We start from the raw sequence: 25,383 nt of genomic DNA on the forward strand, positions 1-25,383 counted from the left end.
GCCCGTTCTCAGAGTGGATGCTGACATGTAGACTTGCACGATGTCAGGATTTGGGTTTCAGATTTTAATAGAGGCTGCCCTGTGGTAGCAGTGTGCCGAACACTGCCAAGACAGTTTCTCTCCTGGAGCTGATGTTTTCATTAACTGCTCTTCGGATTTTCCCTGTATGTTTCTCCTGTTTTGACTTAACTTCTGAGGGCAGGGCAGGATCTCCCTTCTCTCTGAGCAAAATCAGAGCCGCTGGAGACCAGAACCGAGGTTGGAGATGAGTCTGGGTGCATTATCTGTGTAGGGAAGGCAGGGTCTAAAATGTCTTCAAGAGCTGAGACCCTGTTTGAGCCAAACAGAAGAATATTTCAACAAGGTTCCTTTGACGGTTCTTAAGCTGAACATGGAACCTGATTGAAGCACTTTGGCCTGTGCTCCTTGTGATGAGAGAAGCAGACTGCTTGGGCCGGCCTCCTCAAGGACCCAAGGAGAAGCATGGGGACCATCAGGACCCACATCAGGACAAGCTCATTCCCGGAAACATGCAACTGATCATCCAGGAACGTCCCATTTATTTGCCTTGACCATGAGAGAACCTATAGAAGAACAGAGGATCTGGCAGACTACAAAGACGATCATGGAAGTCTGATCACGTATTGATTCAGTTTTTAATTTTTTTTAAATGGAGGTACTGGGCAGTTGAACCCAGGACCTTGTGCATGCTAAGCATGTGCTCTACCACTGAGCTAGACCCTCCCCCTCCCAGCCATGGTTCAGTTTTAATTATCTTCTGCCATGACGCCTTTGCTCATTGGCTTCCATGGGCTCTAGTCAAAGGAAGGAAGTCTTCGTAGGAAGCCACCTACTTCCTTGAGCTTCTGTCCTCTTTTAAACTCAGGCTGAGAAGTGGGATGGAGTAAATCTAGGGCCCTGCTTGGCCTTTTTGTTTAAATAAACTTTTCAGACCAGTTTAGATTTTACAGAAAAACTTCAAAGATAGTGCAGAGAGTTCCCATCTGTCCCCCCCTGCCCAGTTTCTCCTGCTGTCGACATCCTACATTAATATGGTACATTTGCCACAATTAATGAGCCAGCCTTGATACATCGTTATTAAAGCCCAAGCTGTTCTTCAGATTTCCTTCATTTTCCCCTAATGTTTCTTTTTTGTTTGAGGATTTTTTTGTTGTTGTCCCCAACTGGCATTTTGCATATGAGAGTTACTGGGTCAGCTAGTCAAGAATTCTAGGACTGGATTTCCCCATGCCTTTGGGTTCTCCATCGCCTGAATAGTTGATGGTTTTCTAAATTGGGCTTTTAAAAAAGCGACTACAAAACGCGACTACCCAAACTTCAGTGTAGGTTTCATCTTCCTTTTACTGTTGCTGTTACACCCCGTGGAGTTCAGGGTTACTCAGTGATTCTGCTTCCAGGTATGCCTGAGGAAAAGCGTGGTACTGCGGGGGAGGGGAGAGGTGCCAGTCTCCTACGGACCTCCTGTGCACCAGTCGCCAAGATGGGCCGAGGTCGTCTTTGCCTCATTGGTCTTTCTCAGCTCTGCTGCGGAGGATGGAGTTCATCTCACTCCGGGGTCCTGGCCCACTGTATCCATGGGGGCCTTGTGAGGCCCCTCTTTCATTTTTATATAAGTTTCTATTCCCCTTCACCCCCCCATCCCCACTTTCCTTCCCCTCCGCTCATTAAGCCCTTGTTCTTGATATATATGTCATTAAATATGCACATGTCCTGTGAAATATGTAGAGTGTGTGTGATTTGCATAACTTGTACTGTGCCTTTCTGCTTCCTGTTTGCACTCAGTGCGGTGTTGTCCTTATCTCTTATTGCTCCATTGAGTTTGTTGCCCCCAACTGCCCTAGGGTCTGGGTATTTCTCCGTGAGCATTGCCATGTGGTCCCTCAGTGCTCTGCCAGTTGCGGGCACCGCCCAAGTTGTCTACAGTGTCCCACGCTGTACTGGGCACTGCACTGAGCATCCTCCTCTGTGTTTGCGGGTCCTGTGCACCAGACCTGCCTAGGCTCTGTGCCCCAGGGTGGGGCTGAGAGTCATGGGGGTCACACATGCGAATTCACCCCAGTACTGCCAGCTTCTTTCTACAATGACCATGCTGGTTCCTGTGCCCACCAGCAGGGCCCATGGGTTCCCATGTTCCCACCTTCTCTCCAAATCTTAGCTTTGTCCATTGTTCTTATGATTGCCTTCACCATAGGTATAAAGTGGGATCTCCCTGTGCTGAGCAGCTCTGATGAAGGCTTCACCCCTAGTGCCTCATGCTTGCATGTGCAGATCCTAGTTATCTCCTGGCTGGGGAGGGATTCTGTATTCTGCTCCAATATCCTTTGTCCCCTGTCCTCCTCCCCAAGCGGTGTTCTTCCTACTTTTAGAAGCTTTTCATAAGGTTATAGCTTCCAGGAAGTTTTACCAGATGAACCCTGCCTTCTCTACTCCCAACTGAGTTATTCTGCAGTGCTTAGGCCGCATGTGCTTGCACTGCTTTCCTAGGTCTGCTGTAACAGAGTCCCACAAAGTGCATGACTTAAACCAGCAATTATTTTCTCACTATACTGAAGGTCGGAATCAAGGTGCTGGCAAGGCCAAACTCCTTTGCTCCACCTTAGACTCTGGGTAGAACCCTGTCTTCCTAGCTTCTCTTGGTGGCTGGCAACACTTGCAGTTCCTTGGCTTGCAGCTCTCCCACTCCAGTCTCTGCCTCCATCTGCGTACATCTTCCCTGTGTCTCTGTCCAAATTTCTCTTTTTTACAAGAATCCCAGTCATTGGATTAAGGGCCAATCTAATCTAGGATGGCCTCCCTTTAATTTGATTACATCTGCAAAGACCCTCTTTGCAAACAAGGTCACATGAATTTTGGAGAGACACTGTTCAAGCCAGTACAGTGTAATAGGCAGATTTCATTACAGCAAATAGAAGTACAGTTGACCTGTGAACAACACGGGGGCTCAGGGCACCAACCTCTCTAGCAGTTGAATATCAGGGTATGACTTCTGGCCAGCCCTCAGTGTCTGTGGTTCCTCTGCACCCATGGATTGTGTAGTGCTCTAGAATTTACTATTGAAAAATAGCCACATATAAGTGGACCCACACTGTCCAAGCCTGGGCTTTTCAAGGGTCAGCTACATACAAAAAAACACCAAAAGATGGTAGTTTGTGTTCTGATGACAAGGACTGTTCTTTTTGAGGCTTCATGTGGCTGTTCTTCTTGAGCTAATGCTGCAAGTTCCACATACAAGTGACACAGGGACCCATTGAATTCTCACTGCTTAATTTGCTGCCTTTGACCAATTTATGCTTTGCTCTTCTCACCTGAAAATAGGAAGACCATCAGCCTACCTTTACATAATTCACACGATTTGCAAATCAAGTTCCTGGTGGATAGTTGATCCCCACTGGAAGCGCCCCTCTGTGCCTTGGGTTAGAGTGACCGAAAGATGTTTTTCTCAGGTAAATGAAAGGCTCTGGGAGTCGGACCATCCACTGTTTGTCACCTGGCCTTGCACTAACAGCCTGCAAGTACAATAATTGGAGGAAGCTGCAACAATGACAGGACATTGGTGTAATGTTCACAGATGCCAACTTGTAGCAAAGGTCTAATAAGATACGAGGTGGGAATTATGGACCATAATTAAGGCCTTTGTCAGTCATTTTACCCAATTAGAATATATGTAAGTGTAGGTAGGACTCTTTTTCTTTAAATAATAATTGCTTGTTGAAATATGACATTACGGGCTTGGCAGATTAGGATCTGGAAAGACTGCATGCCTGCTAAGAACAAAGGTGGACACTTGGCCTCTTTCAAACAGATACCGTCTGTTCTGGTGGCTTCCCTGGGCAGGTAGTATACTGTCCTCGCTATTCCCCAGGCCTAGGCTGATGTCTGACACCAAGCAGAAGCTCAGCAAAGGTGTGCTGACCAACAGCTGGGCATGTACGTAGAAGAAAGGAAGGGAGTATCGGTCTCCTATGGCTGCTGTAACAACTTACCACCAGCTGGAGACTTAAAGCAACACAAATACATTCTCTTACATTCTGCTGGTTGGAAGACTGACTTGGGTCTCACTGGGCTGAAATGAATGTATCAACATGGCCGTGTTCTTTCTGGGGGCACTAGGGGAGGATGTTTCTTCACCTTTTCCAGCATCTGGAGGCCACCTGCGTTCCTTCTCTCATAGCCTCCTTCCTCCCATCACATTGAGTTTGACCCTCCTTCACCCCTCTTTTACTTATTAAGGACCCATGTGATTACCTTGGGCCCACCCAGATACTCCAGGATAATCTCCCCATCTCAGTATCCTTAATCATATCTGCCAATTCCCTTTTGCCACGTAAGGCACCATATAGTCACAGGCCCCAGGGGCTAGGATGTGGACATCCTTGAGGGATCCTGTCTACCACAAGGGGTATTGGTTGTTACACAACCGACAATGCATTATATTACATTGTTTTTTTTTTTAATAGTTTTCTTAGCATAGAATTCTCAGAAAATAGGCATCACCTGTGAATAGTGATGATTACCATCTTGGTATATATTATTTCAGACTTAAGACAAACGAAAAAATCTAGAAACCATTTGTGAGGCCGTGGGTAGATTCCATAGGCCTACAGAAGCTTATTGCAAAGAGTTAGGCACATACTTTCCTCCTCACCAGGCGTGTCTGTCTCATTGTTTTTTAACAGCTTTATTGAGGTGTATTGGCCGACAACACACATTTAAAATGTTCAGTTTCATCAGTTCTGGCGTATGCATACACCTGTGAAACCATCACTGCAGTCACAATCATGACCGTCTGCATCAGCTCCAGAAGTTTCCTTGTGCCCCTAGTAATCCCCCCTGGCCCTTATCTCCATCCACGGGCAACCACTGATCTGCTTTCTGTCACCACAGGTTTCCATTTCCCAGCATCTTCTAGAACTGGCGTCATACAGCATGCACTCTTTCTTTTTGGCCTGGCTTCTGTCACTCAACATAATGATCTGGAGACTTATTCACGTTGGTGTGTATATCAGTCACTCCTTTTCCTCTCTCAAGTGAGGAAAGTCTCCTTTTTGAACGTTTTGGTGGTTCTTAAAAAAAAAAAAATACCAGGCTAGGTGACTTCATGTGAAAAGTGTTCTGAGTGCATGGTGGACTCAGGCCACGCCATCTTGCTTCAGGTGCCACAGAAGAGAAAGGGGCATGAGACCCGGCCTCAGACCTCCCAGACCCCCTTTTGGTGGGGAAGATAGCTGCGAGCAAAGTTAGAATTCAACTTGCCGAATCTGTTCTTCTGTTTGACAAAGGTACCAAGACAGTTAAACCAGCAGCGCTGTGTTGCAACAGTGCTTGCCACGTGGATGGCTGCTGGCTGCTGGCTGCTGGCTGCTGGCTGCTGGCAAGTACTACTTGGGGAGGCCAAATATTTCTTTATAAAAATTTTTTTTAAAAAAATTGAAAGAGTTGATTTATAATGTTGTGTTGCTTTCTGGTGTACGACATAGTGATTCAGTCATATAGTCTTCTTCATGAAAGGTTATTACAAGCTGTTGAATATAGTTCCCTGTGTGGGGGACCCACGTCAGGTACAGTTGGGGAATAAACACAGTCTAACTTGTGAAGGTTCTTAATGCTGAACATGCTCCAACCTGAACCTGGCTTGGTTCACGTTTTAAGGGACGCATTTGGCCTGGCAAGAACTTTAGAAAGTAGGTGAGTTGGGTTCTGCTCCGTGGCACATCTGTATCCCTTTTACCCCACACCACCAGCTCGTGCGCAGTCACAAGCGCAGAGTGGTAAAAAGGGGAAATGTCAGCTGAACAGCTGTGATTTGGTTTTGGTGGGGGTAGATAATTTATTTTTTTAGAGGAGGTACTGGGGATTGAACCCAGGACCTTGTGCATGCTAAGCACGTGCTCTACCACTTGAGCTATACCCTCCTCTCGTGATTTTTTTTGCATAGTATTAACTCACTTATCTGATTTATATTCCCCCCATGGAACTGGCTGACTGAGGGATTTAGTTGACCCAGTCAAGCAGACACAGACTTGAATGTGTTCCTTGAAATCTCCGTAGAGCCCAAGACACCAGTCTCCCCTTTTCCACAGATGTGAAAACCGGGGGGTGGGGGCTCTCTCCTTCTGAGGATTTATGTTGAAGGATGAGCCAGACTGATTGCCTGCTTGAGTGATAAGCTAGCCCCAGAAGGAGGTTGTGGAGCAGGATGTATTTATACCCACAGGCTGGCTCTGTTTTTTGACACCACTCCTCAGATTGCTTTGTCAGTGTTTATGGAGCGCCACACAAGTGCCAAGGGCTGTCAGAGCTGGGTCTGCTAATTGTAGATACGAGCACTGAACTTGAGCATGGCTGTTGATAGAAGCAATAATCTGCCATTGGTTATATCAGGGAAGGAATTAGAGCAGACCATTTCCTACAAATAGGACAGATGTGGACAGGTTCCTGGAGCACAGTCATACAAGTCAAGGGAAGGAAGGTGTTGAGGAAGTGAGGGGTGTGGCAGAAAGGCTGACCTAGTGCTGGTGGCCCTCACCACAGGATTCAGATGTCTGAAAGGATGGTCATGGGCAACAGGGGACAGGCCAACTCTTGGTAATGCCAGGGGATCAGGGCCAGTTTTGAGGTCAACACAGAAAGTTTCTAACAACCTGACTCTTCCAATGAATGACTTTCAGAAGTCCTGGCCTGGTCCCTCAACCCAGATTCTGGGAGGGAAGAGGTTCCTAAGCTTACCGAGCCTGTCCATCCTGGCTGAGAACCTCTGAGTTCTACATGGAGATGAGATCCCTGCATTCTAAGTAATATAGTTGATTAGATGACATTTCAGAATCTGCCCAAAGTTAATAAGCCCTAAGGTGGTTGGCTTTGTGAAGTTTGTTTTTAAGAAACCACCACTTGCTGTTATTTTTGAAAATTTTAATTGTGATTTAAAAAACATAACCTAAAGTTACCACATCTTAATCATTTCTGAGGGTGCAGTTCAGTAGTGTTAATTAAGCATGTTCACGTTGTTGTACAACCAATCTTAAAACTTTTTCATCTTGCAAAACCAACTCTTCCCATTAAACAACTCCCCATCCTCACCCCACCCCGCCCCATCCCCAAGCAACCACCATTCACTTTCTGTCTTTATGAATTTGACTACTCTAAGTTCCTCATATAAATGGAATCATACAGTATTTTTGTCCTTTTGTGATTGGCTTCTTTCACTTAGCATAATGTCCTGAAGATTCATCTATGTTATAATCATTTGCTGATATTTTATTTCTTTTCCACATTTTCTAAGATTTCCAGAGTGGACCTACCTTACTTGCAAACAAACAACAAAGAGTACCTAACAGTGAGAAGCATAGTACAAGAGGGACCTACAGAGAGACGTAGACAGGGGCCAGGTCAGGCTGGGCCTTGCAGGCCATAGTTAGCCGTGTGGAGTTTATTCACTGTAGTGAGGAGGTCTTTGAAAGTTTTGAACCAGGAAATGATGTACTATGATATTTAAAGAAATAAAAATAAAAAAGAGTGTCTCCCTGGCTGCTGTGTGGAGAATAGGTTGAGATGGGGAGCAGACCTGGAAGGACCAGGCAGATGTCTCTTGTGGTTGTCCAGGTAAGAGATGATGGCTGTAGTGAAGATGTGGAGAAGTGAATGTGGATGGCTGAGGTCATGTGGTTGAATTGAAAGTTCTCAATGGTGTGGCTGTGGAGCACAAGAGAGACTCTGTCCAGGATCATGGGCAGGTTTCTGGCTTGGACAGTGGGGTAGGTGGCTGTGTCATTCTGTGAAACAGATGAACCCAAAAAAGGGTCTAGGTTGGAGGGGCAGGTGCAGGCATTTGGTTTTGGACATGCTGAGTGTGAGGTGGCTGTGAGACATCAAGGAGTGATTGGAAGGGGAAGGAGTTGGAGGCATCAAGTATAGACAGCCATTTTATAAGTTTGGTTATGAACAAGAGGAGAGAGAAGGCAGTGTTGGGATGAGGGTGTAAAGTCAAAAGAGCGATTGGAGCATGTTTTTAAACAGATGAAATAATACTTCCTAAATTGATTTACAGATTCAGGGCAATCCCAGTCAAAATCCCAGCTGCTGCTTTTGCAGAAATTGACAAACAGATCCTAAAATTCATATGGAAATTCTTGAGACCCAGAATAGCCAGTCTTGACAAACAAGAATGAAGTTGGACTCACACTTACTTGCTTCAATACTTATTACAACAAAGCAGAATTCAAGACTGGGTGATACTGGCACAAGGATAACCATATAGATCAATGGAATAGAATTGAGAGTTGGGATATAAATCCTCAGATTTTTGATCAGTAGAATTTTGACAAAGTTGCCAATACAATTCAGTGGGGGAAAGAATCTTTTCAATAAATGTTTCAGGGACAACTGGAATTCTACATGCAAAAAAAAAAAAAAAAAGTTGGACGTCTACTTCACCCCATACAGAAAATTAACTTAAAATTTCTCTTGTATTTTCTTCTAAGAGTTTTATAGCTTTAGTTGTTACATATAGACCTGTGAATGTTAGGCAAAATCTTTTTAGATGTGGCACCAAAAGCACACAGAGTAAAAGAAAAATAATAAATTGGACTTCAAAATAAAAAAAAATGTTGGTGCTCCAACAGAAACCATCCAGAAAATGAAACAACAGACCACACAATGGGAGAGAACTTTTGCAAATCATGTATTTGATGAGACTTGTATCCAGATTATATAAAGAATTCTTACAACTTAACAATAAAAAACCAAATAACCCAATTGAAAAATGAGCAAATAATCTAGACCTTTCTCTTCAGTTACTAAGGAAGCACTTCATGAGGTTGGAGGCCTCTAGATTCCTTGTGTTTCTAACTTACTGGCACTCGCTTATTATAAAGTTAGTTCTCAAAACTTCGGTGCTTAGAGGAGAAACTGGATGGGTTTTACTTGGCAGAAAAGCTGTCTGTTCACTAGTTGAAAGAATAAATTGTAAGTGTTGGTTCCCTGGACATAGATGGTGTTGGGTTTCCAATCTGAGCATCTGTTAGAAGAGTAGTAGTTAATTTAGGGCAATGAACTGAGAGCTCTTACAAGACAGAGCCTTGTGGTATGCTCCTGTCTTCAAAGAGTTTACAGTCAACTGTGAGGGTGACAGGCTCAGATGTATCTGATACAGTTAGAGTGAAAGATGGATGACCCCAGTGACGAGTTTTACTTGGCAAGGGGGCCAGGCATCAGCAGGCTCCATGGAGGAAGCACTGCTGAGGATGCTGACAGCCTGACTAGGAAGAGAAGGGGGTTTGGGTGTGCAGGTAGAAAAGTGCCGAGAATGACTGGGTTTTGAATGATACGTAAGAATTTTGGTCTTGATTCTTTAGGCGATGGGGAGAAATTGGTCATTTTTGAGTAACAAGGCTGACCCACCTAGACCTTTGATGTATCACATTTTTCTGGCAACAAAATGCAAGACTTGAGTTAAAGAGGGCAATTAGAGGGCTGTTGTGATCCTGGAGACAAGAAGCTAAGGGAGTGATTACAGAAGTGGAGGTGATGGAATGGATCTGAGAAATATTTTGGTAAAATAGGTAAAACTTGGTCATGGGTGAATCAGAAATGAGGAAGGAGGAGTCAAGGATAATGGCTATGCTTCTGACTTGGGTGCCTGAGTTAGAAGCATAGACTGTAAATCAGCTGTACTTCAATTTAAAAAAAAATTAAAACCAGTAGGTTGATCTAGATGATCTCTGAGGTCTTATTTCGCTCTTCCTGGCTCTGATTTGGAAATTTCCATCTATGCATGATCAAGCAGAGACAGCTTCCCACCTCACTTAAGGAATTGTACAGAACTTTTTAAAAAATTATACAGATACCCACTTGTGTGTTTGGCTAAAGGGGAAAGAAATGCCATGTGCATTGATTGTTAGAATGTGACTTTGTTCTCTCTGCATCTATTAAGCTTTTGAAGGTTTTAATACTCTCCTGTAAGCTCTTTACTCATGCGTCTTTGTTGAGGGCCTGCTTGTAGATCTACTAGTACATTGTGCTTTACTTAATACCAAATATAATAATAGCTGATAATTGAGAGATTCCTGTGTGACAGATAGTGTGCTAGTCACTTTATAGATAAGCACCAATTTAATCCTCACATCAACCCACTGCCATAGAGCCTCCCGTCATCTCCATTTTACAGATGAGGAAACTGAGGCACAGAGCTGTCAGTCTCTTGGCCAAGGTGTCTCTGCTGGTGAGAGGCAGAGAGAGACCTGCACCCAGACTATCTGACTGCAAAGCTGGTCACCAGTCCTGAGAGCTTCATGTGTTGTCCTGAAACAGCCTTGGAACAGAGTTAGGAAGTCTCAGGCTGCAGTTTTTGATGTGACACCAGCAGTGTCGCCTTTGGCAAGGTACTTAGTATCTTGCGTTGCTTCTTAGAAACTGTGGCCCCAAGAGCGGTGTGCCTCTTGTCATATCTAAGCCTCTTGACACCTCATGTGTTCATGGTGGCTTTGTTTCTGTCATATCATCTACCTTATTCCATTGGGGGTTGAGCAACTGGATATGATGCCTTCAGTTTGCATGTAAGCGCATCACTCCTGTGAGGCCAAGTAAATACTCCAGGACCCCCAGTCAGTGAGTGGCCAGACTGTGATGAGATGTCGTATCTTTTGGCTTCAGAGCTATTTCTATTTCTGCTACCACATGATTAACTCCTGTGGCCCTCAGGTTCCCATCTGATCAGGCATCTGATCTCTGAGGTCCCCTGATACCCCCTTACAGAGCTGAATGCTGGGGATGGTACTGGGTGACAGCTACTGCATTTTTAAATTGAGATATAATTCACATAACAAAATTCACCAAGTTAAAGTGTACAATTCAGTGGTCCTTCATTTAGTCACTGGATTGTGCAACCATCAGTATTGTCTACCTCTGGAATATTTCCATCACCCCTAAAAGAAAATCCATACTTACTAGCAGTCAGTCCTCATTTCCCCCAGCCTCTGTACCCACTCCAGTTTTCTCTGGCAGGGGAGTCCCCTAGCTGTCAGCTCTGACTTCTGTGGAAAAGGTTATCCTTGCAGACTTTCCAAGCACCATTGGAACTTCCTCTGAACAGCCATCATAGGCATTTACCTTTCTTTGTGGAAAGGAAGAAACGGTCGTTTCTTTTTTCTTAAATATTTTTTGAAACTATCTTTTCATTAGCAAAGTGATTTATGCAATTTGTAAAACAGAAACAAAAATCCTCCCCACTTTTAAAATCAAGCTACTTGCCATGTAGCTAGGACGCTTAGATGCTTCCTGGAAATATGTAAAAAGGCTTTTAGAATGTCACCTGCATCTAAATCCTTCCCTTGTTTACCAAGTCCCATTTACATAGCAGGTACCTGGCATGAGGTGTGCCCTTGAACACCAGGAATAACTGCCTAGGTTGGGCACTGCAGATGTACTGATGGTGGTGGCTGTTTGGGACTGAAACGCTGATCCCTGCCTTCGTGTGGTTATTGTCCTCTCTAGGAGTGCTTTAAATTTATTCATGAAACTAGTGGGAGCTCAGGTGGCAACAGCTAAATCCGTTTAGTAATCAGAATCAGAGGAAAGCCATTTTCATGTTCTCTTGCAGGGCTGCAGTGCCTAGCTGACCCAGAGGATATTAATTACTCTGCATGTTTCGAGGTGTAAAAGCATAAATTTATCAAAGCACATGTGTTTAAATCTTGATGGAGGCAAATGGACTTAAAATGGTGCAAAAATTTAGGGAAATCAGGGACTAGCGTAATTTAGCATTTTTGGTTTTCTCCCACCCTCTTCTAGCGCAAGGCAGGAGGCTGAGCCCTACTTGTCTACGCTGAGAAAGGGTTTTCACCAGAGACATTTATAAAATTGACCACGTGTGCCAGTGATTTTGTCACAAGAGATTCACACAGGCAGTTTCAGGAGTGTCTCCGTAGTCGGCAGGGAGCCCCTGCCGAGGGGTGTGGGGTAGAAAGTTGTGTTTCTGACCTGCGGGTTTCCCTTTTATTACTCCCAGCCCAGTAGCCCCTGCCAGAGGGCCTGGGAAACGTGTGGCTTTCCGAGCAGCCGCATCAGCTGAGGTCTTTATCATATTAAAGTGGAACATCCTTATTCCATGGCTCACTTCAAGTTAAATCAAACTGTGCCCCCCAACCCCTGTCAGCAGGTTCAGTCTTCTGGGGCTGACTTTAGTCTTGTTCCCTCGACTTACATGATCAAGAGGCTTGTGCTGTGGTCGTATTCACTGGGTTATGATTTGACCCCTTCAACCCAAATTTCATTCTGGCCCATCTTCTAATGGGGTCTTCCCTGCATTTGTTCACAGCCTCACTGTTGATTGAGTCGGTTTCCTCTTTGATAAATAGCTCCATTTCTTTGCAGTTGTGGCATAGACACAGGCACTAGCCCCACGGCTAGGCAGGTGGCTGTTGTCCTGACTTTCTTGGACAAACTTAAGCAGAGTTTTAGTCTTTATGGAAACTCCACTCAGACAAGTGGAAAATCCCAAGATGATGTATATTTACAGTTTACCGGCCCCTTGTGTTGTTATTCAGAGGTCCTTTGTGTTGTTATTCACTCACAGAAAGGGACAAGATTTAAAAATTTGAAAACCAAAGCAGATTAGGTGAGTGTTCATTCATTTCGGATTTGTATTGGACCCATTTCCAAAAAATTGAAAGCTGCTTATATGTACAAAGGAAAAAGGTGGAAGAGAAACCATCCTCACTTAGAGAGCAGGGGGATGGATGTAAGTGGGCACTTGAGAGACACCCATCTCCCTGGCTGAGTTGTGACTTCGCCTCTGGAATCTTCAGTAAGCAGAGATCCTGGCTGCCTCTGCTTTTCTTAATCCAGCTGCAGGGAATAGACACGTTCCTCTGCAGAGATGAATTTGCTCTTGGCATGAAACCGAAATGGACTGGTTGCAAACTAGTTATCAGGTGCAGTCTACTGCTGGCGCTCTCACAGCACAGAGCCAGAGTTCAGATAATCACAGTGAGCGCACCTTTAGGGAGCGCCTCCTTGCTGCCAGGCCTGTGCTCAGCATTGGCGTGGAGGTGACCAAGTCCTAGTCGTGCTTCAAGAGCAGCAGTGATGGAAATGTTCTCTGTTGGCACTGTCCAACACAGTCACCACCAGCCGCACGTGACTACTGAGCACCTGGAGTTTGGCCAGTGTGACTAAGGAGCTCAATTTAAAATTTTTTATTGAATTTTAATTAATTAAACAGCAACATGTGGCTAGGAGGCACCACGTTGGAAAGGGCAGGTCTAGAGAGAGAAGAAAAACACCTAACAGGATGGGCTCAGTGGAAGGGCGCGAGGACAGCAGAGGAGTGAGTAATCAAATCCATGTGAAAGGCTGCTTAAGGGGCACATCAGGTGGGCTCTCTCATGGCTCAGGCTTTTCAGTCAACGCTTTGGCAGCTGCTGGATCTCAGCCACTTCACGGCAGAAATCTGTGCCAGGTCTTACAGCCCTCATTAAGTGCACCCTTAGCTTTAGACACCGGTCAGCCAGGCACGGCGGGTCAGGTTGCAATATGAGGTCAAGTTTGTGTTCCCTCCCCGAGGGAGAAAGTCCACTTCAGGACAGACACCGGCTGCTGGGGTGTCTGTGGGTAGAACCAGCACTTTCCTTATTAAATGTGTCTTCTCAAGGACACACACAAGCCCATGGGTAACATTTCCAAAGTTCTGCTTTATGTGAAAGGACATTTTCAGATAGGTGTAACCAGCTCACTACATGCTTTTTCCATTAAAAGAAATTTGTGGCTCTCAGTGGTGGAATGAGGTAACTTTTCTGCCAAATGCTGGAACACTGGCCTCCCAGATACAGTGATTTGGGCTTTGTGGATTGAGCCTCCGATGAATCTGCTAATTTCTAATGTGTGCCTGTGCCAGAGGGTGAGTCAGTGTCCTTAACATGGAGGACGCCTGTCTGCCTACACCCAAACTGAGTCGTTTAGTTATAGATTACATAGAAGAGGTATAGAATACAACCCTATTTTATTTATTTTTTCTGATACAGTGCTATCTCCCTGGTACGGTTTTATTTTGTTACTGAGATTTAACTTGACTTACAACTCTTAGTTCCAGGTGCACAACATAGCAATTCCATATTTCTGTACATTAAAAAATGATCAGCATGATACGACCCTATTTTAGACCACTTGAGGTGTGGTATCTCCCATGAGAATATTTGCTCCCATCTTGATTTCAGCGGCTGTACTTGGTTGTAGGCTCTACAGTTGTAATAGCTTAGAATGTAGATTGACATTTTTCGTGGTTTTGTCCGCAGATGGTTTGGGTCCATTGAATTCAAGGTCACTGAGAGATGAATAAATACTGCAAAATTGTGTGTTATTGCTCATTTATTGAAGTATATTTGATGTACAATATTATATAAGTTTCAGGTGAACAACATCGTAACTTATAACTTGTAAATGTTACACTCCGTTTATAGGTATTAGGAAATATTGGCTATATTCCCTACGTTGGACGATGTATCCTTGTAGCTTATATGTTTTATACATAGTAGTTTGTACCTCATCCCCTACCTCTATCTTGCCCCTCCCTGATTGCCTCTCCCCACTGGTGACCACTGGTTTGTTCTCTATATCTGTGAGTCGGTTTTGTTATATTCACTAGTTGTCTTTTTTAGATTCCACATATAAGTGGTATCATATAGTATTTGTCTTTCTCTGTCTGACCTACTTCACTTGGCATAATGCCCTCCACGTCCACCAGTGGTACATTAGTTATAATTGATTAACCTATATTGGCACATTATTATCACTCAAAGTCCATAATTGACATTAGGGCTCACTGTTGGTGTTATACATTCTAATTGTCTAAACCCATTTCCCTCACCTACCCAACCCCTGGCAACCACCGTTCTACTCTGCTTCTATGTGTTTGGCTTTTTTTTTTAATACTTCACATGCAGGTGAGATCATACGCTATTTGTCTTTTCTCTGACTTATTTCACCTAGTATAATATCTTCTAGATCTATCCATGTTGTTGAAAAGGCAGAATTTCCTTCTATTTTATGGCAGGTTAGATTCTGTTGTGTGTATGTGTATACCACATTTTCTTTTTTTAATATATATTTTTATTGAAGTATAGTCAGTTTACAATGTTTTGTCAGTTTCTGGTGTAGAGCACAATGCGTCAGTCATATAGGAACATACATATATTTGTTTTCATATTTTTTCACTATAAGTTACTACAAGATACTGAATATAGTTCCTTGTGCTATACAGTATGAGCTTGCTGTTTATCTATTTTATGTATATTAGTTAGTATCTGCAAATCTAGAACTCCCAATTTATCCCTTCCCACCCCCTTACCCCCGGTAACCATAAGTTTATTTCCTATGTCTGCGAGTCTGTTTCTGTTTTGTAAATAAATTCGTTTGTCTTTTTTTCTTTTTAGATTCCACATGTGAGTGATATCATTGTCTTTTTCTTTTCTTTTTTTGGCTTATTTCGCCTAGAATGACAGTCTCCAGTTCCATCCATGTTGCTGCAAATGGCATTATTTTATTCTTTTTATGGCTGAGTAGTATTCCATTGTATAAATATACCACAGTCCTCTACTTTGTTAAATTTCCAGCACGTTTCACTGTATGAAATGATCTTAAGTGTCTGTGGAGTCTCTTTCTCACTGGAATGTATTACATTTTCTGTCTTACGCATTATTCTGCATGTAGTAGCATTTGATAATAAATATCTATTGAATTTTATACAAATAGAAGAATCTAAACGTATAAAACTAAGTAAATAACAATTTAAACATATTTTATGTGAGTTAGGAGCATATTTTATCCCTTGGACTGTCAAATTAGTTTTAGTTCTCTGAAGTCACACATGGTAGATAAAATATACCACATTTTCTTCATCCATTCATCCATCAGTGGACACTTACTGGTTTCCATGTCTTGGCTATTGCATATGATACTGCAGTGAACATGGGGTGGGGGGTGCAGATATCTCTTTGAGATAGAGATTTAATTTCCTTTGGCAGTGTACCTAGAAGTGGGGTTTACTAGATCATAATTCTATTTTTCATTTTTGAGGACCCTCCATATTGTTTTGAGTGTCTGAACCAATTTACTTTCCCACCAACAGTGCAGAAGGGTTCCCTTTTTTCCACATCCTCACTAACACTTATCTCATGCCTTTTTGAGTCTAGCCATTCCAACAGGTATGAGGTGATAATTTCGTTGTGGTTTTGATTTGCATTTCCCTGATGATTAGTGTTGTTGAGCATCATTTCATGTACCTGTTGGCCATTTGTATATCTTCTTTGGAAAAGGAACTATTCAGGTCCACATGAGTAGGCCTGTATCCTAGGTCTGCAGGAGATGACTAAGTCACCAGCGACCAGTGGGATGTGGCCCATTTTTTAATGGGTCTGTTTGTTACTGTTGAGTTTTAAATGTTCTTTGTATATTTTGGATAACAGTCCTTTATTAGATGTGCCTTTTGTGAATGTTTTCTCCCAGTCTGTGGCTTGTCACTCTTATGACAATGTCTTTTGCAAAGCAGAACTTTTTAATTTAGATGAAGTCTAGCTTAACAATTTTTTCTTTCATGGATCATGCCTTTGGTCGTATCTAACAAGTCATTGCCTAACCCAAGTCATCTGTTCCTGCTGTGTTATCTTCTAGGAGTTTTATCATTTTGTGTTTTGCATTTAGGCCTATGATCCATTTTGAATTAATGTTTGTGAAACATTATAAGGCCTGTGTCTATATCTTTTCTCCATTGTATTGCCTTTGCTCCTTTGTGAACGATCAGTTGACTATATTTATGTGAGTCTATTTCTGGGTTCTCTGCTCTGTTCCATTCATCTGTTTGTCTCTTCTTTTGCTAATACCACTCTATATTAATTACTGTAACTTTATAGAAAGTCTTGAAGTTGGGTAGTTGTCAGTCCTCCAGCATTGTTTTCTTGTTGTTGTTCAATGTTGTACTGGGTTTTCTGGGTGTTTTTCCTCTCCAAATAAAGTTAAGAATCAGTTTTTCAATATAAACTTAAGGATCAGTTTGTCAATCACAAAATCATTTGCTGACATTTTGATTGTGATTGCATTGAATCCATAAATCAAGTTGAAGAACTGACATCTTGACAGTACTGAGTCTATCCATGAATATGGACTCCATTTATTTAGTTGTCTTGATTTCTTTCATCAGAGTTTTATAGTTTTCTGTATATAGATCTTGTGTGTATTTTGTTAGATTTATATCAGATATTTATTTGGGGGGCCGCTAATATAATTGGTATTGTGTTTTTTAATTTCAAATTCCATTTGTTCATTGCTGATATGTAGGAAATCGATTGACTTGACTTTTGTATTAACCTTTTATCCTGCAACCTTGCTATTGTTACTTATTAGTTCCAGGAGTTTTTTCTGGGTTTTTTTTGGGGGGGGGGGTTGGAGGATTCTTTGGAATATTTACATGGATGGTCATTTCCTCTGTGAACAAAGACAGTTTTATTTCTTCCTTCTCAATCATTATACCTTTTTTCCTTGTTTTATTGAAGTAGCTGGGACTCAGTATGATGTTGAAAAGCAGTGGTGAGAGGATATCATTACCTTGTTCTTCCTGATCTTGTAAATCTTTAGGTTCTCACCCTTAAGTATGTTAGCTGTAGGTTTTTTTGTAGACATTCTTTATCAAGTTGAGGGAGTCCCCCTTCTAGTCTCAGTTTACTGAGAGTATCCCATTCTTTTACACAGTTATAGAACATTTCATTGTATTGAAGAACCATAATTCATTTTATTCTTCTTTGTTGAACACTTGTTGGTTTCTATTTCTTTTTGCTATTGTAAGCAGTACTGCTGTGAACATCCTTGTACATATCTCTTTGGGTACATGTCTAAGTATTTTTCTGTAACAGGTACCTAGAAGTACATTTGTTGGATTGATAAATATGCACATTTAAATTGTTAATTCTTTAAATGTTGAAATAGTTATAAACCTATAGGAAACTTTCACATATAGTACAAAGAACTTCTTTTTTTCCCTAATAAGTTGAGAATAAGTTATTTACCATGCCCTATTATCCCTCCTCCCACAACATAGTTGGATTTACTACAAACAAGAACATCCTTTTATATATCCTCAATGTAACCATCTGAATCAGGAAATTAACGTTGATCCATTTAATACTCCCTAATCCTCAGGTTCCAGGTTTCACCAGTTGTTCCAACAATGTCTAATACAAGGAATTCCTATTCACCTAGATTTCCCAGTTTTACCACGTTTGCTCTGGTGTGTGTATGTATCTCCAAATACTTTTTTCTGAATCATTTCAGAATCAGTTGCAAACATGATGCCCATTACCTCTTGATACTTCAGTGTGTATTTCCTAAAAACAAGGATACCCTTCTCCACGACCACAGTACATCCATCAAGATCGGGAAATTGACAGTGATCCAATATTACCATCTGGTCCACAGACCTCATTCAGATTTCACTGATTGACCCAATGATGATTTTTATAGGTTCAGGATTCAGTCCAGGAACACTTGTTGCATTTAGTGGTCATGATTTCCCTGATCTCAGGGACCACAGTCTCAGTGCCTGTTGTTCAATGCTGAAAGCTGTTGCCTCATGCTGTGTCCGGTTTATGGTTGTTTACGATGAGAAGGCTAATCTGTTACCAGTTACTCCATCATAGCAAGAAGCAAAAGTCTACTTTAGAATTTTAGAAGCTAGGTTATTAAGTGTATGACTTTTATTTTCTTGGTGGATTATATGCTTTATTCCCAAAAAGTGTTACTCTGTTCCTGTTTAGAGGTTTGGGTCTTGAATTTTATCTTGTCTTATATTAATACTGCCACATCTGTTTCCTTCCTGTTAGCATTTACGTGGTATATATTTCTCTATTTTATATATATATATATATATATATATATATATATATATATATATATATATATAATTTTCAGTGTATATTTTGTCAACAGCATAACGTAATTTTTATCCCATTTATCTTTTGATAGATTTACTCTGTTTACACTCACTTTTTACTAATATGATTGTATACATTCTTATATTAAAGTCCATGTTTTCTATTTAACATGTTTTTGTTTCTTTTTCTGTTTAGTGACTTTTGTTGAATTGAATTTTATTTGTTGGTGTTGACCTTTTTTTTTTCCCTTGGATGAGTTAGACTTTATATATCCTATAACCCTTCTTTTAGTGGTTACCCTTTTTTTGCTATAGGAAATGGATTTTTAAAAATAAACTTAGAACAGTTTTAGATTTACAATGCAAAGCTAACACAAAGAGTTCTCATATGCTCTACACCCAGTTTCCCTTGTTATTAACATTTTATATTAGCATGGTATATATGTCACAATTAATGAACCAACATTGATACACTATTATTAACTGAAGTCCGAACTCTATTTAGATTTCCTTAGTTTTTAGCTAAAGTTCATTTTCTGTTCCAGGATCCAATCCAGGGTACCACATGACTTTCCATCATTACATCTCCTTAGGCCCTTCAGGCTGTGCCAGTTTCTCAAACTTTGTTGTTGATGACCTTGACAGTTCTGAGGAGTACTATTCAGGTATTTTGTAGGATGCACCTCATTTGGAATTTGTCTGATGTTTTCCTCATAATTAGACTGGGGTTATGGAGTTGTATTTCCTTGAGAGGAAGACCACACAGGTGAAGTGCCCTTCTCATCATATCGTATCAAGGGTACATACTGTCAACATCACTCATCACTGTTAATGTTAACCTTGATCACCTGGCTGATGTAGTATTCGTCAGGTTTCTCCAAAGTTACTTTCTCTTCACACCCCCTCCACCTTCTCATAGTATAATCTTGGGAGGAAGTTAACACTTACGGAGTGGGACTTATGGGTCACCTCCTTGAAGGAGAAATATCTACATAAATTAATTCAAATTCTTCTATTCTCTCCCTTTTATGTTTCTGTTCAATTGTTTATGTCAGCATGGACTCATGGATATTTTATACTTCAGGTTGTAGTGCAATACTGTATTTTGTTGCTTAAATTGTTAACAGCTTTAGCTATTGTGAACTCTTCCAGTTGGTCCAGTGCCCCTTTGACATTTACCCACCAATATCAATACTTTTTTTATTGAACTATAATCAATTTACAATGTTGTGTTAATTTCTGCTATGTAGCATAGTGATTCAGTTATACATACATATATATACACACACACATATATATTCCTTTTCATATTCTTTTTCATTATAGGCCATTACAAGATACTGGATATAGTTCCCTATGCTGTGTAGTAGAGCCTTGTTGTTTACCTATTTTGTATATAGTTGTTAGTATCTACAAATCCCAAACTCCCAATTTATCCCTCCCCACTTCCTTCTCCCCCTGGTAACCATAAGGTTGTTTTCTTTTCTTTTTTTTATTTTTTACTTTTTTATTTTTTGGTGGAGGGGAGGTGATTAGGTTTATTTATTTACATTTTAAAGGAGGTACTGGGATCTGAACCCAGGACTTCATGAACCCAGGACCTCATGCATGCTACACATGTGCTCTACCACTTTGAGTTATACCCTCCCCCCACAAGTTTGTTTTCTATGTCTGAGAATCTGTTTCTGTTTTTATAAATAAGTTTATTTGTCTCATTTTTTTTAGATTCCACGTATAAGTGATATCATATCTCTTTCTGGCATGCTTCACTTAGTATGATAATTTCTAGGTCCGTCCATGTTGTTGCAAATGGCATTGTTTCATTCGTTTTTATGGCTGAGTAGTATTCCAGTGTGTGTGTGTGTGTGTGTGTGTGTGTGTGTGTATATGTGTGTATCACAACTTATTTATTCAATCATCTGTCAGTGGGCATTTAGGTTGCTTCCATGATCAATACTTTTTTTTTTGAACTTTTTTTATTGAGTTAGTCATTTTACAATATTGTTTCAAATTGCAGGTTGGGCACAATTTTTCACTTATACATGAACATACATATATTCATTGTCACATTTTTTTTCGCTGTGAGCTACCGCAAGATTTGTATATATTTCCCTGTGCTATACAGTATAATCTTGTTTATCTATTCTACATATGCCTTTCAGTATCTACAAATTTTGACCTCCCAGTTTATCCCTTCACATCCACCTCCCCCTTGGCAACCACAAGTTTGTATTCTATGTCTACGAGTCTGTTTCTGTTTTGTATTTATGTTCTTTTTTTTTAGATTCCACATATGAGCAATCTTATATAGTATTTACTTTCTCTTTCTGGCTTACTTCACTTAGAATGACATTCTCCAGGGACATCCATGTTGCTGCAAATGGCATTATGTTGTCATTTTTATGGCTGAATAGTATTCCATTGTATAAATATACCACCACTTCTTTATCCAGTCATCTGTTGATGGACATTTAGGCTGTTTCCATGTCTTGGCTATTGTAAATAGTGCTGCTGTGAACACTGGGGTGCAGGTGTCTTTTGGAAGTAGGGTTCCTTCTGGATATATGCCCAGGAGTGGGATTCCTGGGTCATATGGTAAGAGTATTCCTAGTCTTTTGAAGAATCTCCATACTGTTTTCCACAGTGGCTGCACCAAACTGCATTCCCACCAGCAGTGTAGGAGGGTTCCCTTTTCTCCACAGCCTCTCCAGCATTTGTCATTTGTGGACTTTTGAATGATGGCCATTCTGACTGGTGTGAGGTGATACCTCATTGTAGTTTTGATTTGCATTTCTCTGATAATTAGTGATATTGAGCATTTTTTCATATGCCTATTGATCATTTGTATTTCTTCATGGGAGAATTGCTTCTTCAGGTCTTCTGCCCATTTTTGGATTGGGTTGTTTGTTTTTTTCTTAAGTTGTATGAGCTGCTTATATATTCTGGAGATCGAGCCTTTGTTGGTTTCACCGTTTGCAAAAATTTTTTCCCATTCTGTAGGTTATCGTTTTGTTTTACTTATGGTTTCCTTTGCTGTGCAAAAGCTTGTTAAGTTTCATTAGGTCCCATTTGTTTATTCTTGCTTCTATTTCTATTGCTTGGGTAGACTGCCCTGGGAGTACATTTTTGAGATGTATATCAGATAATGTTCTGCCTATGTTTTCTTCTAGGAGATTTATTGTATCTTACCTTATGTTTAAGTCTTTGATCCATTTTGAGTTTATTTTTGTGTGTGGTATAAAGGGAGTGTTCTAGCTTCATTGATTTACATGCTGCTGTCCAGTTTTCCCAACACCATTTGCTGAAGAGACTGTCTTTATTCCATTGCATATTCTTGCCTCCTTTGTTGAAGATTAGTTGACCAAAAGTTTGTGGGTTCATTTCTGGGCTCTGTATTCTGTACCATTGGTATATATGTCTGTTTTTATACCAATGCCATGCTGTCTTGATGACTGTAGCTCTGTAGTATTGTCTGAAGTCTGGGAGAGTTATTCCTCCAGCCTCTTTCTTTTTATTCAGTAATGCTTTGGCAATTCTAGGTCTTTTGTGGTTCCATATAAATTTTATTGTGATTTGCTCTAGTTCTGTGAAATATATCCTGGGTAATTTGATAGGGATTGCATTAAATCTGTAGATTGCCTTGGGCAGGATGACCATTTCAACAATATTGATTCTTCCAATTCAGGAGCATGGGATATCTTTCCATTTTTTGAAGTCTTCTTTGATTTCCTTAATCAATGTTTTATACTTTTCCATGTCTAAGTCTTTCTCCTCCTTGGTTAGATTTATTGCTAGGTATTTTATTACTTTGGGTGCTATTTTAAAGAGGATTGTTTCTTTATTTTCTTTTTCTGTTGATTCATCATTAGTGTAAAGAAATGCAACTGATTTTTGAACATTAATCTTGTAACCTGCTACCTTGCTGAATTCTTCGATTATTTCTAGTAGTTTTTGTGTGGACCTTTTAGGGTTTTCTATATATAGTGACATGTCGTCAGCATATAGTGACACTTTTACCTCTTCTTTTCCAATTTGGATCCCTTTTATTTCTCTCTCTTGCCTGACTGCTGTGGCTAGGACTTCCAAGACTATGTTGAGTAGGAGTGGTGAGAGTGGGCATCCTTGTCTTGTCCCAGATTTTAGTGGGAAGCTTTTGAGTTTTTCACCATTGAGTACTATGCTGGCTGTAGGTTTGTCATATATAGCTTTTATTATGTTGAGATATGTTCCCTCTATACCCACTTTGGTGAGAGTTTTTATCATAAATGGGTGTTGAATTTTATCAAAAGCTTTTTCTGCATCTATTGAGATGATCATGTGGTTTTTGTCCTTTCTCTTGTTGATGTGATGTATTACATTTATTGATTTGCGTATGTTGAACCACGCTTGTGTCCCTGGGATGAACCCCACTTGGTCATGATGTATAATCTTTTTTATGTGCTGTTGGATTCTATTTGCTAATATTTTGGTAAGGATTTTTACGTCTATGTTCATCAGTGATACTGGTCTGTAATTCTCTTTTTTGATAGTGTCTTTGCCTGGTTTTGGTATCAGGGTGATGGTGGCTTCATAGAATGAGTTTGGGAGTATTCCCACCTTTTCAATCTTCTGGAAGAGTTTGAGAAGGACTGGCATGAGTTCTTCTTTGTATGTTTGGTAGAATTCCCTGGTGAAGCCGTCCAGTCCTGGACTTTTATTTGTAGGGAGGTTTCTTATTGCTAATTCGATTTCATTTCTAGTGATCAGTTTGTTCAAGTGGTCAGTTTCTTCTTGGTTCAGTCTTGGTGGACTGTATATTTCCAGAAACTTGTCCATCTCCTCTAGGTTATCCATTTTGGTTCCATATAGTTTTTCATAATATTCTCGTATGATATTCTGTATTTCTATGTTATTTGTTGTAATTTCTCCATTTTCCTTTCTTATTTTGCTATTTGTGCTCTCTCGTTTTTCTTCCTTGTGAGTTTGGCCAGAGGTTTGTCGATTTTATTTACTTTTTCAAAAAACAAGCTTTTGGTTTGACTGATTTTTTTTTCTTTTTTTTTAAATCTCTATTTTATTTATTTCCTCCCTGATCTTCATTATTTCCTTCCTTCTGCTGACTTTTGGGTTTTTTTGCTCTTCTTTTTCTAATTCTTTTAGCTGGTGGGTTAGATTGTTTATTTGAGATTGTTCTTTTTTGAGGAAGGCCTGTATTGCTATAAACTTCCCTGTTAGCAGTGCCTTTGCTGCGTCCCATAAATTTTGTGTGGTTGTGTTTTCATTTTCATTTGTCTCAAGGTATTTTTTAATTTCAGCTTTGATTTCTTCATTGACCCATTGGTTTTTTTAATAGCATGTTGTTTAATCTCCATGCTTTCCTTTTTTTCTCCTTTGTTTCTCTGTAGTTGATTTCTAGTTTCATGGCATTGTAGTCAGTAAAGATGCTTGAGATAATTTCTATCTTCTTAAAATTGCTGAGGCTTCTTTTGTGCCCAAGTACATGATCAATCCTGGAAAATGTTGCATGTGCACTTGAAAAGAATGTATATCCTATTTTGGGGGGATGTAATGCTCTGAAAATATCCACCAAATCTAATTTTTCTATTGTATCATTTAATTTCTCTGTTGCCTTATTTATTTTCTGTCTGGAAGATCTGTCTAGTGATGTTAATGTGGTGTTAAAATCTCCAACAATGATTGTATTCCCATCAATTTCCCCCTTTATCTCTGTTAGTAATTGTTTTATGTACTTAGGTGCTCCTATATTGGGTGCATATATATTAATGAGTGTAATATCCTCATCTTGTATTACTCCTTTAATCATTATAAAATGCCCTTCTTTGTCTTTCTTTATGGCCTTTGTTTTAAAGTCTATTTTGTCTGAAATCAGTACTGCTACACCTGCTTTTTTGGCTTTTCCATTTGCATGGAATATCCTTTTCCATCCTTTCAGTCTCAATCTATATGTGCCCTTCTCCCTAAAGTGGGTCTCTTGTATGCAGCATATTGCAGGTTCTTGCTTTATTATCCAGTCTGCCACTCTGTGTCTTTTGACTGGAGCATTTAGTCCATTAACATTTACAGTAATTAATGATAGATGTGTGTTTATTGCCATTTTGAACTAATTTTTGCAGTTGATTTGGTATTTCCTTTTTGTTCCTTTCTCCTTCCTTTTGTGGTTTGGTAATTTTTCTTTATTATCATGGATTTTATTTAGTTTTTGTGACTCCCTTGTAAGTTTTTGGCTTGTGGTTGCCCTTTTTTGTAAGTCTATTAGCCCATTACTATAACTGTTTTTATTAAACTGATAGTAACATGATCTCAAACCTATCCTACCGAGAACAAAAAATTTTAAAAAGAAAGAAAAAAAATACTGTATATTTTCTTGCTTCCCTCTCCCACTCTTAATGATTTAGATGTCTTCTTTTACAATTTCATGTTTCTTCTATTTGTAATTCATGATAGTTATCACC

The 25,383-nt window shown here is 40.4% G+C and overlaps 1 protein-coding gene across 3 annotated transcripts in view; it reads left to right on the forward strand.

Moving 5' to 3' along the window:
- The window catches only part of CD99L2 (CD99 molecule like 2), a 94,816-nt gene that overhangs the window by 28,117 nt on the left and 41,316 nt on the right, over nucleotides 1-25,383 (forward strand). The gene's annotated exons all lie outside the window — the stretch shown is intronic.

This window comes from Camelus dromedarius, chromosome X, assembly GCF_036321535.1.
Source record: "Camelus dromedarius isolate mCamDro1 chromosome X, mCamDro1.pat, whole genome shotgun sequence".
NCBI classification, from domain to species: Eukaryota; Metazoa; Chordata; class Mammalia; order Artiodactyla; family Camelidae; genus Camelus; species Camelus dromedarius.